The sequence below is a fragment of the Rhopalosiphum maidis genome, chromosome 1 (assembly GCF_003676215.2).
Source record: "Rhopalosiphum maidis isolate BTI-1 chromosome 1, ASM367621v3, whole genome shotgun sequence".
Classification (NCBI taxonomy): domain Eukaryota; kingdom Metazoa; phylum Arthropoda; class Insecta; order Hemiptera; family Aphididae; genus Rhopalosiphum; species Rhopalosiphum maidis.
In genome coordinates this window covers 71,072,087-71,086,589 of record NC_040877.1, presented here as the reverse complement: position 1 = coordinate 71,086,589, position 14,503 = coordinate 71,072,087, and the positions used below count along the sequence as shown (strand labels likewise).

Genomic DNA, 14,503 nt, shown 5'->3' with positions numbered 1-14,503 from the left:
TTTCAGCATAATTAAATTTTAAAACAATAATAAAAAGAATAATAAAAGCTGATACATTTACTAACTAAACTAAATTTGAATCTGGTATACAGAGTTCCTAGATTAATATAATAATAATATATACATTTTCTTAAACATTAAAAAGTTGACTTCATTTTCTAGGTATATAACAGTATTGATCAAATTATATTACTCATATTAATACCTATTTTCTTAAATATTTATATTTACACATATTGACTTTTTATAATTTGATTGATACCACATATTCTCATTAGGGCCATTAACTATTTTATCAACTGCATTTTTTTTATATGATTTTTATTAATTTTATCATCAATATTATTAGACTGAATTTTATATAGACTCTTAACATCACTATTCAAATTGTTGAATATGTTCTTTACCTATATAATCGGGAGGTACTTTTTGAATTAGTTAATGCTATATAATGTAGTTTTGTACACTTTCCTGTTCTATTTGTGTCTATATCATCGAGTATATAACCTTTGTATTGATTTTCTAAGAATTTGTTTAATGTATAATTTATAGATAGACAATATGTTTGTGTGGTCAAATAACTCGCCTGATGGGTATGTTGACGGAAGGGAGTAAGCTACTGTAATTATAATTTTTTGGGTAGTATGTACAGTATTTATGTATATTAAGTTATACTATGAATACAAGTTTTACTATTTGATAAATACGCATATTATATATATATGAATAGTTAAACGTATTGTAGTATAAAGCAATTTTTATAAGTGTACGACATGAGGTTTTATTGATTTTATTCTGATATAATCAAACTACTACTTTTTCTATTGCAGAAGTTTTTACGTAAAAAACTGTTATTTGAGCCTAAACTCTGGACATTCGTTAATACATTTTTGTTTTGAACAAATCATATGATTCCAGATGCATTTTTATTATATTAATATGATTCAAATGTTTTATGTTTTTGAATATTAAAAAAAAAATTAGTCTTATTATTAAGTATATTTATCTCATTATATGATTATAATCAATAATTAAATTTATATAATAATATTATAATTTGATTTAATAATACAATGTAATATAGCTATAGAAGTTCGTTTAGCTACAGTTATTTACGTATGTTAACGAGAGATGCGTCCTTAAATCATGACTCTATTCTTGTTGCTTTCGAAAGTTTTGATGCGAATGCATTAAAACCTCAGCTTTATAATACGTATTTGTCTTTAGAAAATATCTTAAAATATAAATCATCGTTTTCGTTTATACTCTTGAGTACAAGTTCTAAATTACGTTAAATTTCCTCTAAAATGAGAGTTTGACATCAATAAATGCTTTCAAAATAGTTGCATAGATCTTTGAATAGTTTATGGAACTTGAAAATTCTTGTAGTTTCTAAATATAATCATATTTACAAAATGTCCTTTGAGAATAATATTTCTTTATCAGTGAAAGTTATTTTATTGAATTTTATTTAGAACTATAATGTTCTATTTGTGATATATACTAATATCTTTACCACCACATCAGAAACTTCTGGGAAAAAGAACATGATAATATCGTATTTATCCGATATTATTGATTTTCGTTTAAGTTTTTATACCGCGAATCTTATAAATTACATTCTTTTCAATTTTTCAACTACAACTATTTAACTTTCCATACATATTCTCTTTAAAATTTTAAAAAAACAACATTTTTTTATTGCTTTAATTAAGTACATTTTTAAAGACGATAGTGTGTTATAGTAATTTATGTCTGCAGCTTCCTAACATCCTTTTATAAAATTTCATTGTAATTAAAAATGAGACAACTTAATTAAAAAGACTTTTGTTCTGCTAATGAACGCGGGTAGTATATCCTGTATATTTATTATTATTTTTACTGATTGTAAAAGACGATTGAATTTACCTGACGATCGAATTCATATACATAGAAACAGGATTTAAAATGGATTATTTCAGTGTAGTCTCACTAACTTTAAATGAACTTTCAGTTCCTAAAAGTGCGATTTATGAACGCAACTTTATGCATATAAATGAGTTCCGTTGCGGCCCATTCGTTCTAATTAAGTCACTCAGGTTGTTGCGTTTTTTTAGACTATGATAACACAATTAAATTACATTTTTTTTTTTATATTTATAAATATAATTTATATTAGTATAATAATATAAGTTTAACTTTTATAGATTTTGTGTAAAGTTGAAATTGGTTAGTTTAAACTGATTTAAGTATTTAAAATTATTATTATATTAATTATTATTAAATTTTTTAATAAACAAAAAACTGTTATAATATCCATTATAATAGATAGAAAAATATTTTACTGTGAACAATTTAGTATTTACTATTGGTTTTTATGCAATTACGTATAATTTATAAAATAATAAGAGATAAAACAAAATGTGAAAAAAATAAATGTTAAATATAGAAGAAAGTCGTAAACAATAATGACTGATTAAATTTAATTAATTATTATATAATATTATGTATAAAATTAAAAATAGGTATTCATTATATTGTAATTACAATGTTGTTTGCCAGGCGTTTTTGGATAGGCAATTCAGCTACTTCAATGTTTTTTTTATTAAACGTTCTATGTAACAGACTATTTTGATGAGAATCATTATTAGGACCTTTCGTATTATTACGTTTAAACCTAGAAATTAAAATCGGTCTTTTTCATGATTACCCTTTTAAGAATTCAACGTATATCTAAAGTAAACTGAAGATTTTATAAAATATTTTAATGATTAATTTAATCCGAAAGCAGTACTTAAAGATTTAATCGAAAACGCAATTAATATAAAATGTCTGAAAATATTTTTTTTATTTTTCTTGTGTATTATTGTAATAGATTTCCCTAAAAAGAAGATTACTGTAATAAATCTTACTAAAAACATTGTTTAAAAAGTTTCCTTTAATTTTTGTTTTACATTTATGACATAATAAACAGTAAATGTTGCATAATATGCTGTTCTAATAAAATGATATATTCGAAAAAATAAATATTTATATAATATAAATTTTAGCTTTTTGTTAAAAATCGACCGTAACTTAAACCAATTATTTCCTATATATTACTTAATTTTAGAATAAGAATCGTAAACATTATTTTTTTTTTTTAGATTTCTACACTTGTGTTGTTTCAATTTAAAATGTATTGTATAACAGTATTTTTGATTTCGCTTAATTTCGATTTATCCGCTTTTAACCATTTATCGGATAAGTTGTAATTTATTTCATATCAAATTCCTTGGCCTCCTACTATTTTGATAAACTTAAATCTTTTCTTTGTATTTGAATTATTAAGAGCACAATTATTTATTTTTGTCATCTGACGTTTTAGTATGAATTATTGAAATGAATAATTGATATGCTATACAATATTTATACTAAGTGACAGTTAATTTATAAAGGAAGTAGTAGTAAAATATCGATTATAGTTATAGGATGTATTCTATCGACTTAGGTGAGCCTATGGTAATGACTTCCATATAATTAAATACTCATCTTACTTCTTACCTTACTTGTTCTGTACCTAACGTTTTGTTCGATATTGATTTTATTGTAGACTTATAATAATAAGTGACGAGCTACCTATTAAAAATATAATGTTTTCATATAGATATAGTTATATGAGTGTTTTTAAAATTTTGTGCTCTTCAGATAGGGTAGGTCCTTCTTATAGCTATAAGTTTTAAAATATGATTAACCAATAATCTATACATTTTCAGTGTAAAATAGTAAATACAACTTTATATTTATCAAACTCTATCAAAATTGTTTTCTGTACATCAAACACTTCTGTTTTTTTATATGTTGTACAATATTATATTATTTGTGAAGTATTTTTATTAGCATTTTTATTTGCTACTTACAGAATAGAAGTATTATCATGTTTGAATTGTTATTTAATTTTAAACATTTATTATAATTGTTTTTTCTGAACGCTAATAATATAATTATATAAACGTATAGTATAGTGTAGTATATAAGTGTAAAAAAATTTAAAACAAGTCCTTAAAAATTTGGTATGTAAGCTAAAATAATTTAAAAATCATATTGGTATTATCCGGTAGTATTTTGAATTAAAAAATAAATAGTTTCTTTAAGTAAATTGTCGCAGATCTAGGTCGGTATGTTATATATAAGGCACATAACCAAAACCGGTAGCGGGTTATCTCAAAGCTCCCAGCTGACTCAGAGACACTTTATAAAGTTTTGTTGCTCCATCCTTTTTCATGGAAACAATGAAATCAAAAAGGACATGGGACTTTTCCCCAGCGTGGTGTTATTCGTTCTTTCTCTCCAATAAAACCCAACCACTAGTAGTAAAAGTAGTAGTAGTAGTTATAATACTAGTAGTAATGTTGTGGTAGTAGTGCAGGAGTGTGTTGTTACATTTTTTTATAGTATATGTTGAACACGTAAAAACGTACACATAGTATATGTGTATGAATACATTATAATGAAGTGCGGCCAATATGTGTGTATATACATAGAGTAATAAGCTTGTGTGTGTATTATTTTATTTACGGTCAGCGTCATAGAAACCGATGGTAAAACAAAACGTATTGTTTTTATCCCCTTTTCATTTGTTCGTATTATATAATGTATAAATACATATATACAAATCATGAAATTCTATTTCTGGCAAGAAAAGTTTGTTATATCTTATATGTCTATTATATATATAGCATACAACACTTTTATGTATGCAGGTAGATTTCGTAATGCAACTGCATTTGAAATCCACGTATTTCAGTTCCAAAAGCATCCTTGAAAATTTTAATGCAGATTTATACGGTACTTAATTTTTACGAATATTTGTATGATGATTTTTATTACTTTTTGATATAATTATTTAAGTGATATTATAAATACTAAAAAGTGACAAAGAACATATATATCTCTAGCCCAAATGCCCCATCTAATCTAAAATATAATAATTTATAAAAGTAGGTATTAATAATAAGGTATGATAACTTAATGGAGTTTTATTTTCTTGAACTCTATTCAGTATTTTTTATTTTATTGAAATATTGGTGTAAAACAAATTCCAAAATTCCAAAATATAATATATACCTATATGCATAAAATATTTATACAAATGTTTATAAATATCTTTGATCGGATTGGGGACGCTTTTGTTTAGACAAACGTGTTCATAAAACGGTGATTTCTAATTATGCTCTGACACCCTCGTGTTTAGTCACCCAATTGTTGCTGTTTGGGATCTTTTTCCGGGATAAATAGTGTAATAAACAAATAACTAATAACATATTCTAGTTTTCATTCTCAAACGATATACGTCAGTTTATTAATTCTTGTAATATATATTTACGAGTATTGTTTAATTTTCGTTTGTGTATAAATTATGACAATAATGTTTGCAATCACATGTTTAAATATTTTAAAATTTTCATTGATAAATTGCGTAAAAATAAAAATCTACATTTTTAAATTCCATATTATTGATCTATAATATTTAAAAAAAAGCACGCACAATGACACATAAGGTTTACTCAGTATAGCGATTTGTTGCTTATTTTCATACATTTATAATTTTTGATAATTAACTGATTGTTCCAACAAACACATGGGTGGACATGTGGGGTGAGGTACAGTGTGGGATTTGTGTTGTTTATTTATATATGTATATATTGTTATATTGTTATGTTAGGGTCCGTAAAGAGCTGAAGCGGGAAGCGGGTAAACAGGAGAGAAGAGTTAGTGTATTAATTTATTATGAAATACACGCAGGTATATTTGTATATATATATAGTAAATGTACACATATATATATTATATTTATGTATAAAACGTGCATCTACTAAAGATAATAATAAACATACACGGGTAGGATTATCACAGTATTCTGTGTTACGACGATGACTACAACAGTGTATGAGCGATGAAAACTCTTGCCGCTACCATGTGACCGCGTGATGTGAGTTGGATTTAAATGATTGCACTGGGTCATCGGCCGTGGAGGTCCTACGTTAAAAGCTGTATTTTTCTCCTCGTAATCCCTGAATCACGAGCAGTTAATGTGGTGTCGTATTCGCGATCGAAGATGGAATTTCTATAGTTGAAAGAAATGCCGATGAATCGTCGTCGTATATCGCATACATAATAGTATTTTGTTATTTATACATATATAATGTATCATATATTATACACACATACATAACCTACACATAATAATATATTATATACATTAAACATGTGCGTGTATAATGTTGGAATGGCATTACTCTATCATAATACCGTACATACGTGTGCGTGCACACAGCTAAATTCTCTTCCCTACGAACATATAAATACTTAATGCAAAACGAATATTAATGATTCCGTCTGCGTATATAATATAAATAATATATATATATATATAGGGGTGCCGCGGGTGTTTTCTTTTTAGAAAAGCGGATTTTTGTCTGTTTTTTTTTTTTATAATTTCGTCTTTTAGTGTTCTTTCATCACTTGGCAATATTACAGTTTCACTCTCTCCCTCGTTCTCTATCCCCTTTTCACCATCTGTTTGTCTATCGGTAAACGTCATCGCCGCGCAGCACTCACCAATAACATATTATTAGATATTGTGCCATTATTTGCCGTACGATTGAAAAACTTTTACGATTAGAGTCGACGGGTGGCACGTGGTATATTATTATTGTACTAACGATATACTGTACCTTTGGGAATTTGAGGCGATGACTACGTAATACCTACACAAAATCATCAGCCAAGCGGTCACTGCTAGTTTCAGACTGAAACTTTCAGTTTTCTAAGACTGCCTCTTTGCGGACAGTCCAATAACTAGGTATAGAAGTATATATTGTTCGTCGATGAATTGCACATCTATTTTAAGGATCGTTATTTTAAAGAGGTTGAAAATCACTACTCTAAAACGATGAAAGCATAGTATATTGGCTGTGTAAATCAATTCCGCACGGTACGTTACTGTTTAATTTATTTGTTTACATTTAGCGTATTCTATATTTTTCTATATTCACAAAACCTGGCTGATGAAATTAGTTTCTGCATATTAAACTATCACCGCTGGTCCATGCAATGTCCATGTATGTTCCATACGAATCTATGATTTTGATGGAACCAAACGTGCACGAACTCTTTTATTACGAAATACAATTATTTATTATACATTTTTTTCGGCGATTTTCTTACGGCCATCGAGTACTACAAATTATCGTTTCGCCGTTAATCGGCCTCCGTTTTCGGCCGTGACGATTTCCTACAGTTTTTAATAACATCACTAACGTGCGCGCTTCGTCTATACCATAGATTTTTTTAAAATGGGTTTTAATGTATTATTATTAATTTTGCTTAGTGTTCAATCGTTTGAATACGTTTATACGACATTCTATATATACAGGAACGCGATAGTGACTAACGACTAAATGATAATCGACGTTGCGCGTTGGCCAGATTTATTCTTTACATTTTTATTTTTCACAAAGCACATTTGCAACGCAAATCTTCTGGCACCACAGCAGTCGCCGTCGTTGACCGGATGTGCTTAATTTCTATACACCTTAATCAATCACGCGGACAAACAAATTACCTAATAATTGACGTTGTCCCCATAACCTAACTGAAGCTCTATATTATATTATAATATAGCTACGTATAAATGCGTTGTATATACATATATATACAAGCGGTTATGCCGCGACTGTAATTACTATTAAACTATTATCGTTGTATATTATTATATTGCTCTAAATAGCAATATGCGTAGAACGACATCATCATAGTCCCCCCCCTTCTGTATACCATTTGACCCGTGTCCACGAAAAAAAGAAACACGAATAGGTTTAGTATTATTATTCTGTGCATTCTTGCTCGAGCGCGTGTGTCGTGTTTAGTCGTCAGCGGAAACAATACAATTATTGCTGCGAACAATACAAAAATAAATGTAAATTAATATAATTTTAATAATGAAATTATTATTTTAAATTACATCTATCTTGAAAAGGCATTAATGTGTAAACGTATTATATATTTACGTTATTATACTATACGTGCTGTATATTACCTGATTATATTATATAATATTCTTCCTGTTTCAATTAGCGTTATAACGTTAATGTACTACCTATGTAAAAAATTATAAGTATTATAATAATTTAAATTTTTTTCTTTTCGTAAGAATTTTCATCTTTTACTGCATTTATGACAAATATAATATAATATTATTGTACACGCAATTACTAGCCGGTTGTGGAGAACATCGCGTGTTGATTTACGCTCTCTGCAACTCAATCCACTTTCTTTCTCTCTCTTGCTTTGTATATGTTTATATGAATAATGTATGTATATTAAGGCTCTAAGCTATAAATTATTTAGTCTCAACGGTATTTTGAAAAAAATAGTACAATACATGCGTGGGCCACGATGTGTGTAGGTAGGCACGGACGAAAGGTTAACCGTTGGACGTCAGCCATAGTTTTTTCCCTACAATCAAGGGTCAGAGTAGATGGAGTTCTCCAGAAAAAGCCTCGAGGAAGAGTTTGTTGTCGTTTAATATTTTTTCTGACATCCCTCTATTCACATTATCATTCGAGTGATGCTTTTGCCACGCGTTATTAGACTAGGTTGCATCGTAAAAACGTGCTTTACGCGATCTGGTATTTTACGACTGAATTTTCTCTTTTGCCTTTAGTCTCCCCGATCCATTCGCCATCACCTTTGTCGGTCTGATTTTCACTCCGGATACTATCTTCCGACCCTTAACATTTCTACAGTCTTATATTTCTCTGTTCCACAGGACTTTGTAGGTAGTATAAATGTATACTTTGTATATATAAAGTGTGATTAATCAAGTATGCTTATTTTTACATTGAGTAATTAAATTAAAATTTATAAAATGTTGATAAATTAAAATGAATTAAGTACTATGATTTTCAAATTATAATATTTTAATTTTAAATAATCAATATTATTCTTAGTACACAATGTTAAATGATTCAAAACTACGCGTTTGGAATTCGAATTAAATAAAGGTATCAACATTTAATAAAAAAAATCATATAGTTAAGATTTTACATTATAAGAAAATGATTCTCTTGACTCAAAAAATTGTTAATTCGACATAAAAAATGGTTTTAAGTATATATACTTAAAAATTTAAAAAATCAAATTTTTAATAAATTAATTTTAAAAGAAGAATATGAGTGTGGTATAATTACCGAAGCACTGTGTGTGTACACATTTTATTTATATTATATAAATTAATATGTTTAACGGTGTTTCATTGTTTAGGTCGATGTTGGCCAACTGTTACACTCTATATGTAACGGTGCATTACAGAAACACACACACACACACACACACACACACACACACACACACAGTGGTAAAATTTCCAGACAAATAATAATAATTTTATTGTTCCTTAGTGTTTCTTCTTAGCAGCGTGCTATCATTTTAACGTCTGTGCACGTGTATGCGAGTGAGAGAGGTGATACGGATGCGTTTAATTTTTAGTAGTCATTCGAAATCATTCTCTGTCATTTAATATACGACCAAATTTGCTAACATCTCTCCGTCATCAGTAGTTTATAACAATTCTGCTTGTTAAATGACGAAATTCCTTTTTCTCTCGATATTTTGTCTTAGATTTTTTTGTTCTACTCTCGAGGAAATCGATTTAGTTTACATGGAGAGATTGGTAGATGCTTATATTTCTAATACCCTGAATATACTTTCTTCTATTTCTTATTAGCCACCACTGTAAAATAAATAACATATTATTATTATTATTATTATATTGTAATATAGACGAAATGAACGTTTTTTTTTTCTCAAATGTGTAATTTATATTGCGAGGAAGTCGAGACGAGAAAAATTGGACCAGTTCAATACTTTCGTATTCTCTGCGCGTGCAACAGCTTGTCGTCCGGGCGAAAGTTTTTTTATTTTATTTTAATCGCAAGACACCAGTGACGCACAGACGAACACGACCTTTTTTCGTCTTACATATAATAACTAAGTTTTTTCACGCCAAGTATATACATATATTTAAGATAAGATAAATAAAAATAAAGTATTTTTTACGATCCATCTGAAATACAAGCGTATGGTCGGCAATTCTTTTCATGGATATATTAAAATAGGACGGAGCGATTAACTTATTTTAATCAATTTTTATAATACATCGACGCAGAATAAAAGTCTGTATAATTATTATGTTATTTATTTTAAATTGTCAATTTGTATTAACGTTATGGATTTTATATTTGTTATCAGCGCAACGTCAACAAACGAAAATTTATATTATAATCATTATGTAATAATATGTCGTCCATCATTCTTGACAGTTTACAAAACTTACTTTTCATAGAAATAGTTTCATTTTAACATATTGTTTACCAAACATGTCTAAGATATAGAAAATCGTTAAAAAAGATTTTTTTTCGAATTCATCGAATTCTTTCATTGTTCATATTAAATTTTCATTCTATAATTATTCTTCACAAAATATACGTACATATAGTGGAGTTAATTATTAATGTATCTATGCATATTTCATAATATAATCGTTATTTCACTTTAATTGTTTCAATTAACTAAATACTCTCTCTATGTATATAATAATAATATGACTTGCTGTACAATTTTATATTGCTCAGTCAAGTAACAATTATTTATTATATATTATTGGAAATAAAACATTTTTTATCTTTTTTTTTAATCGATATTTACATTTTATTTATGTAATGTTTTATTTTGGGAATTATTCTTACACGATACGGCTTGTTGCGCAAATATTCTGTTTGTATTCCGTCCCAACAACGTTTTTTTAGGCGGATATTATACGAAAAACACGGACGTAATCTGTGCAAAATATATAATATAATCCTATACCCGCTGTAAAATATATTGCAACAAGTTATACGTAATAATATTGATAATACAATTTCTAAAATTATAATAATAATAATAATAATATTGTAGGGTATCTACTAGGTTTAATATGAGTTTACAAAATGCCCTTGTCGCTGTCACTTTCAAAAGGTTTCATCTACACTCCAACCATCTCAATTGTTTTACATCAAAACTATGATGTTTCATTTAAATTGTTTGCGTAATTACAGAAGTTGATATAGGATATTATTCTATTTAGGCACAACTATATGTATGTATGTACTATGCGCTTTGTAAAATTCAATGTATTATATTATAAACAATTTCGTGAAGACGAAGAAGAATGAAATATGAAAAATGTATGTTTTCTAAGTCGAGTTCGTTATCTAATATTCTCGTCGAGCTTTCGTCGAGCGGGTTTCACAATTGTTTTAAGTGTTTCCACCAACTTAATGGATTCAAGAAGTTAGTTAAATATTGATAACCACTTTAAGTGTGTACTACGATATGTAATAGTTTTTACGAATTGGGAGACATGAATGAATCGCTTGTTTTTGAATCGCCGTAAAAGCCTCGCACTAGACGAGGGGGGTGTAAAATTAAATGGCTCGTATAAACGCTCAAGGTTTTTCATGTTAAAAAATAAATAGGTCTAGACGAAACGAAAGCTTCTCACTTTAGCTGTTTTTTAAACGCACGGACATGGCGTGGTACTACAGAAAATGTATCCTCTGGTGGGTTGTGAGGACGATTCCAAGAGATGGGACGACCAGAAAACGTCGTCGAAATAGAGTGCCGGCCGTTCAAAGTTATTGGCTGAAAATATGTCGGCAAGTAAAATATAGTACCCATAATAATAACATCAACAATAATAATATGAGTTTATAATATTGGTGTGAGACAGCAGTGAGAAGAGACAGAAATTTTTCAAATTCTTAACTCGACACACCTCGAATCATGATATTTTATTTGGTTGCATAATAATATGATGTATACAAATACATACTTATTATGTAAAGTCCGTTTTTAATTTCATGTTATTTGTTTAATGAGTTACTATAATAGATAACAGATTATTAGTTTTTATATTTTAGTATGCGTGTATCTTCAGTGTTTTCGGTAATATACCAAAATTAAATATGTTATAGCAATAAAAGTTGTGTATAAATTGTACATGCAAAGCATTTAAAAATATTAGTTGTTAGTTATCTTAGACTTTTTCTTAATTCATTGTTTACATTCTTTCACTCAGTCATGTATTTTTAAATAAGGAATATAAAAATAATTGTTTTTTCATTTTAAATGCATTGTACGTGTTGTGTTTTATAGTTTACTATATCCAGAGCCCTAATTAATTTTTATTTTACCTGTACGACTGTACGATGTACATTTATACAACGGCGCTCATCTTTCTGGTGGTACGTAAATATTTAATGAGAAAATTATATTTTATTCGCCATGTGTTTTATTTTTTTACTAACAGTGTATTATAATTTAAATATATTATATTATTACGTAAACATAAATTTCGAAAGATAAAACGAACTCCACTTTACTATAGTCACTCGCGAAGAATACATTCACTTTCAATTCGACGTAATGTTTAACATAATATTATCATAATACCTTTTTTATTCAATTGATTATGACTACGAGAGACGGGAATCGTCGTTGACGTTGAAGGAATGCTAAATAATTCATAATAATATAATGTGCCAGTTATATAGAATTTAAATGTAGCATTCTAAAGAACCGTTTCAAATATTCATTTTTAGTATATTTTTTTTTCACCGCAATTTGATCGTTGTTAATATATATAATATGTATGACATATGTATGTATATTTGCCATTTGGTGATATTATTTGGTCGTGGGTTGTAAAAATCAATGGTCCAACCTTGAATCGAAACAACGACTAAGGCGCACACCAGTGAAAAAAATATCACTTCGGTGTAAAGACTATTATCGCGTGTGAACCCGCTTCCCCTTATACATGCAGTCTACTATATAATACGCTATATTGTTTTTTATGGGTCAACATTTATGTTTTGACATATACAGTAGTATGATATATAGATGCATAAGAAATCGTTGCTCGCATAGACGCATTGGGCTGTCCACCGAGAAAAGCCGAAAAGTTATTGACGTTTCGACTAATTTGTTTGTACAATATATATATTTTACTACTTTACTAGCAGGGACATATTTTTTCTTTTCTCTTCTTACCGACCAGACATTTATTAAACGAGTCGTATTACTACTTGGATTACAGTTTGGATACGAAATACCAAGAATCCTAAGACGTGTATTTATATTATTTTTGTTACCATCGTTCGTTTGACATCTCATGATTGGTCGCGTAACGAACTCGCAGCTATAATGTGTGCGTGTGAGCGCTACGACGTACGGATTCCAAATTTAATAACGCATTTCGGTTCGATTCGTTTTAGTTTTTGAACTTTTTTCTGCCCCTAGGTATGACAGGATTTTATTTGTCTTTCATCTTTACCTATTTTATAATTGAAAACGATGTTCGATGTTTGCGTGTCGCTATAACGTAGTATATTATTATTATAGTTATTAATTTATTATTATGAAATATAAAATGCGTTGGTATTTTATTATTATTTTTAAATGTCCATCTTCCTCGTATAATACGTTGTATTATATTAATGGACAATTGCAGTCATATGCATAAATCTGAATCAAAATAAATACTTTTTTTTACCAAACTCTATCAATAGAACATTGTTACCATCAGATAAATTTCCCATATACGGGCCGGCTTTAAAGTTATCAAGCTATATGTACGTATTATCTATAATGAAATGCATTAAACTAGTACTGTAATAATGGTTATTGTAGTCACGAACAGCTTCGGCCGATTGGTCAACAGCATGCAAAATCACTGCGGGGCGGCTGCGGTGGTAGTATTCAAATTGTACCTGACAAATATTAGGCTTCAATTAAAGGTCGAATATACGTACACATTATTATATATTATAATGTATACCACGTGACTAGTTACGTGTGATCGTGATAATAATTAACAAGTACGAGTTCTGCAATTAACAATTACAGAGAGCCGTAATCGATTCCGGGTACACACAACGGTATATTTTAAACGGAAAACCCGACGGTGGAGGGGTAGTATAATAATAAAGTTTCAGTTATATTTATATTATATGATTGTTATGCATTATTATTATATTAGTTTTATATTTTTCACGGGTATATACCAGTAAAGTTGAATCGTTCGTGACTATTTTATTTTTAAGGTTTCACCGATTGTCTTTTTAAGGTTTCTGTCGAGTTTGTATTTTTTTTTTACGTTCGCGCAATAATGAGTTGGAATGTATTTTGAACCGTCGTTTGTCTCGCAGTCGCGAGTCGTTTTAATTCACGATGGCTATAAATTAAGACCGACAATATTTTTATAATGTATACTTATATTATATCACATAAAATTATATAAATTTAAATTATTCTCACCATTGCGGTCGACACTAAAATAATATGCATTATGTCTATCCATTGCGGTTGAAGATGGGTTTTCAGAAAAACATCACGTGAAAATGGATTTACATGAAAGCACACCCTCGGGATTTTCAAA

General features: G+C 28.5%; 1 protein-coding gene across 5 annotated transcripts in view; it reads left to right on the top strand.

The window, feature by feature from the left end:
- Nucleotides 1-14,503, top strand: part of LOC113552644 (putative uncharacterized protein DDB_G0291608) — a 95,776-nt gene that overhangs the window by 39,256 nt on the left and 42,017 nt on the right. The window lies entirely within an intron of this gene.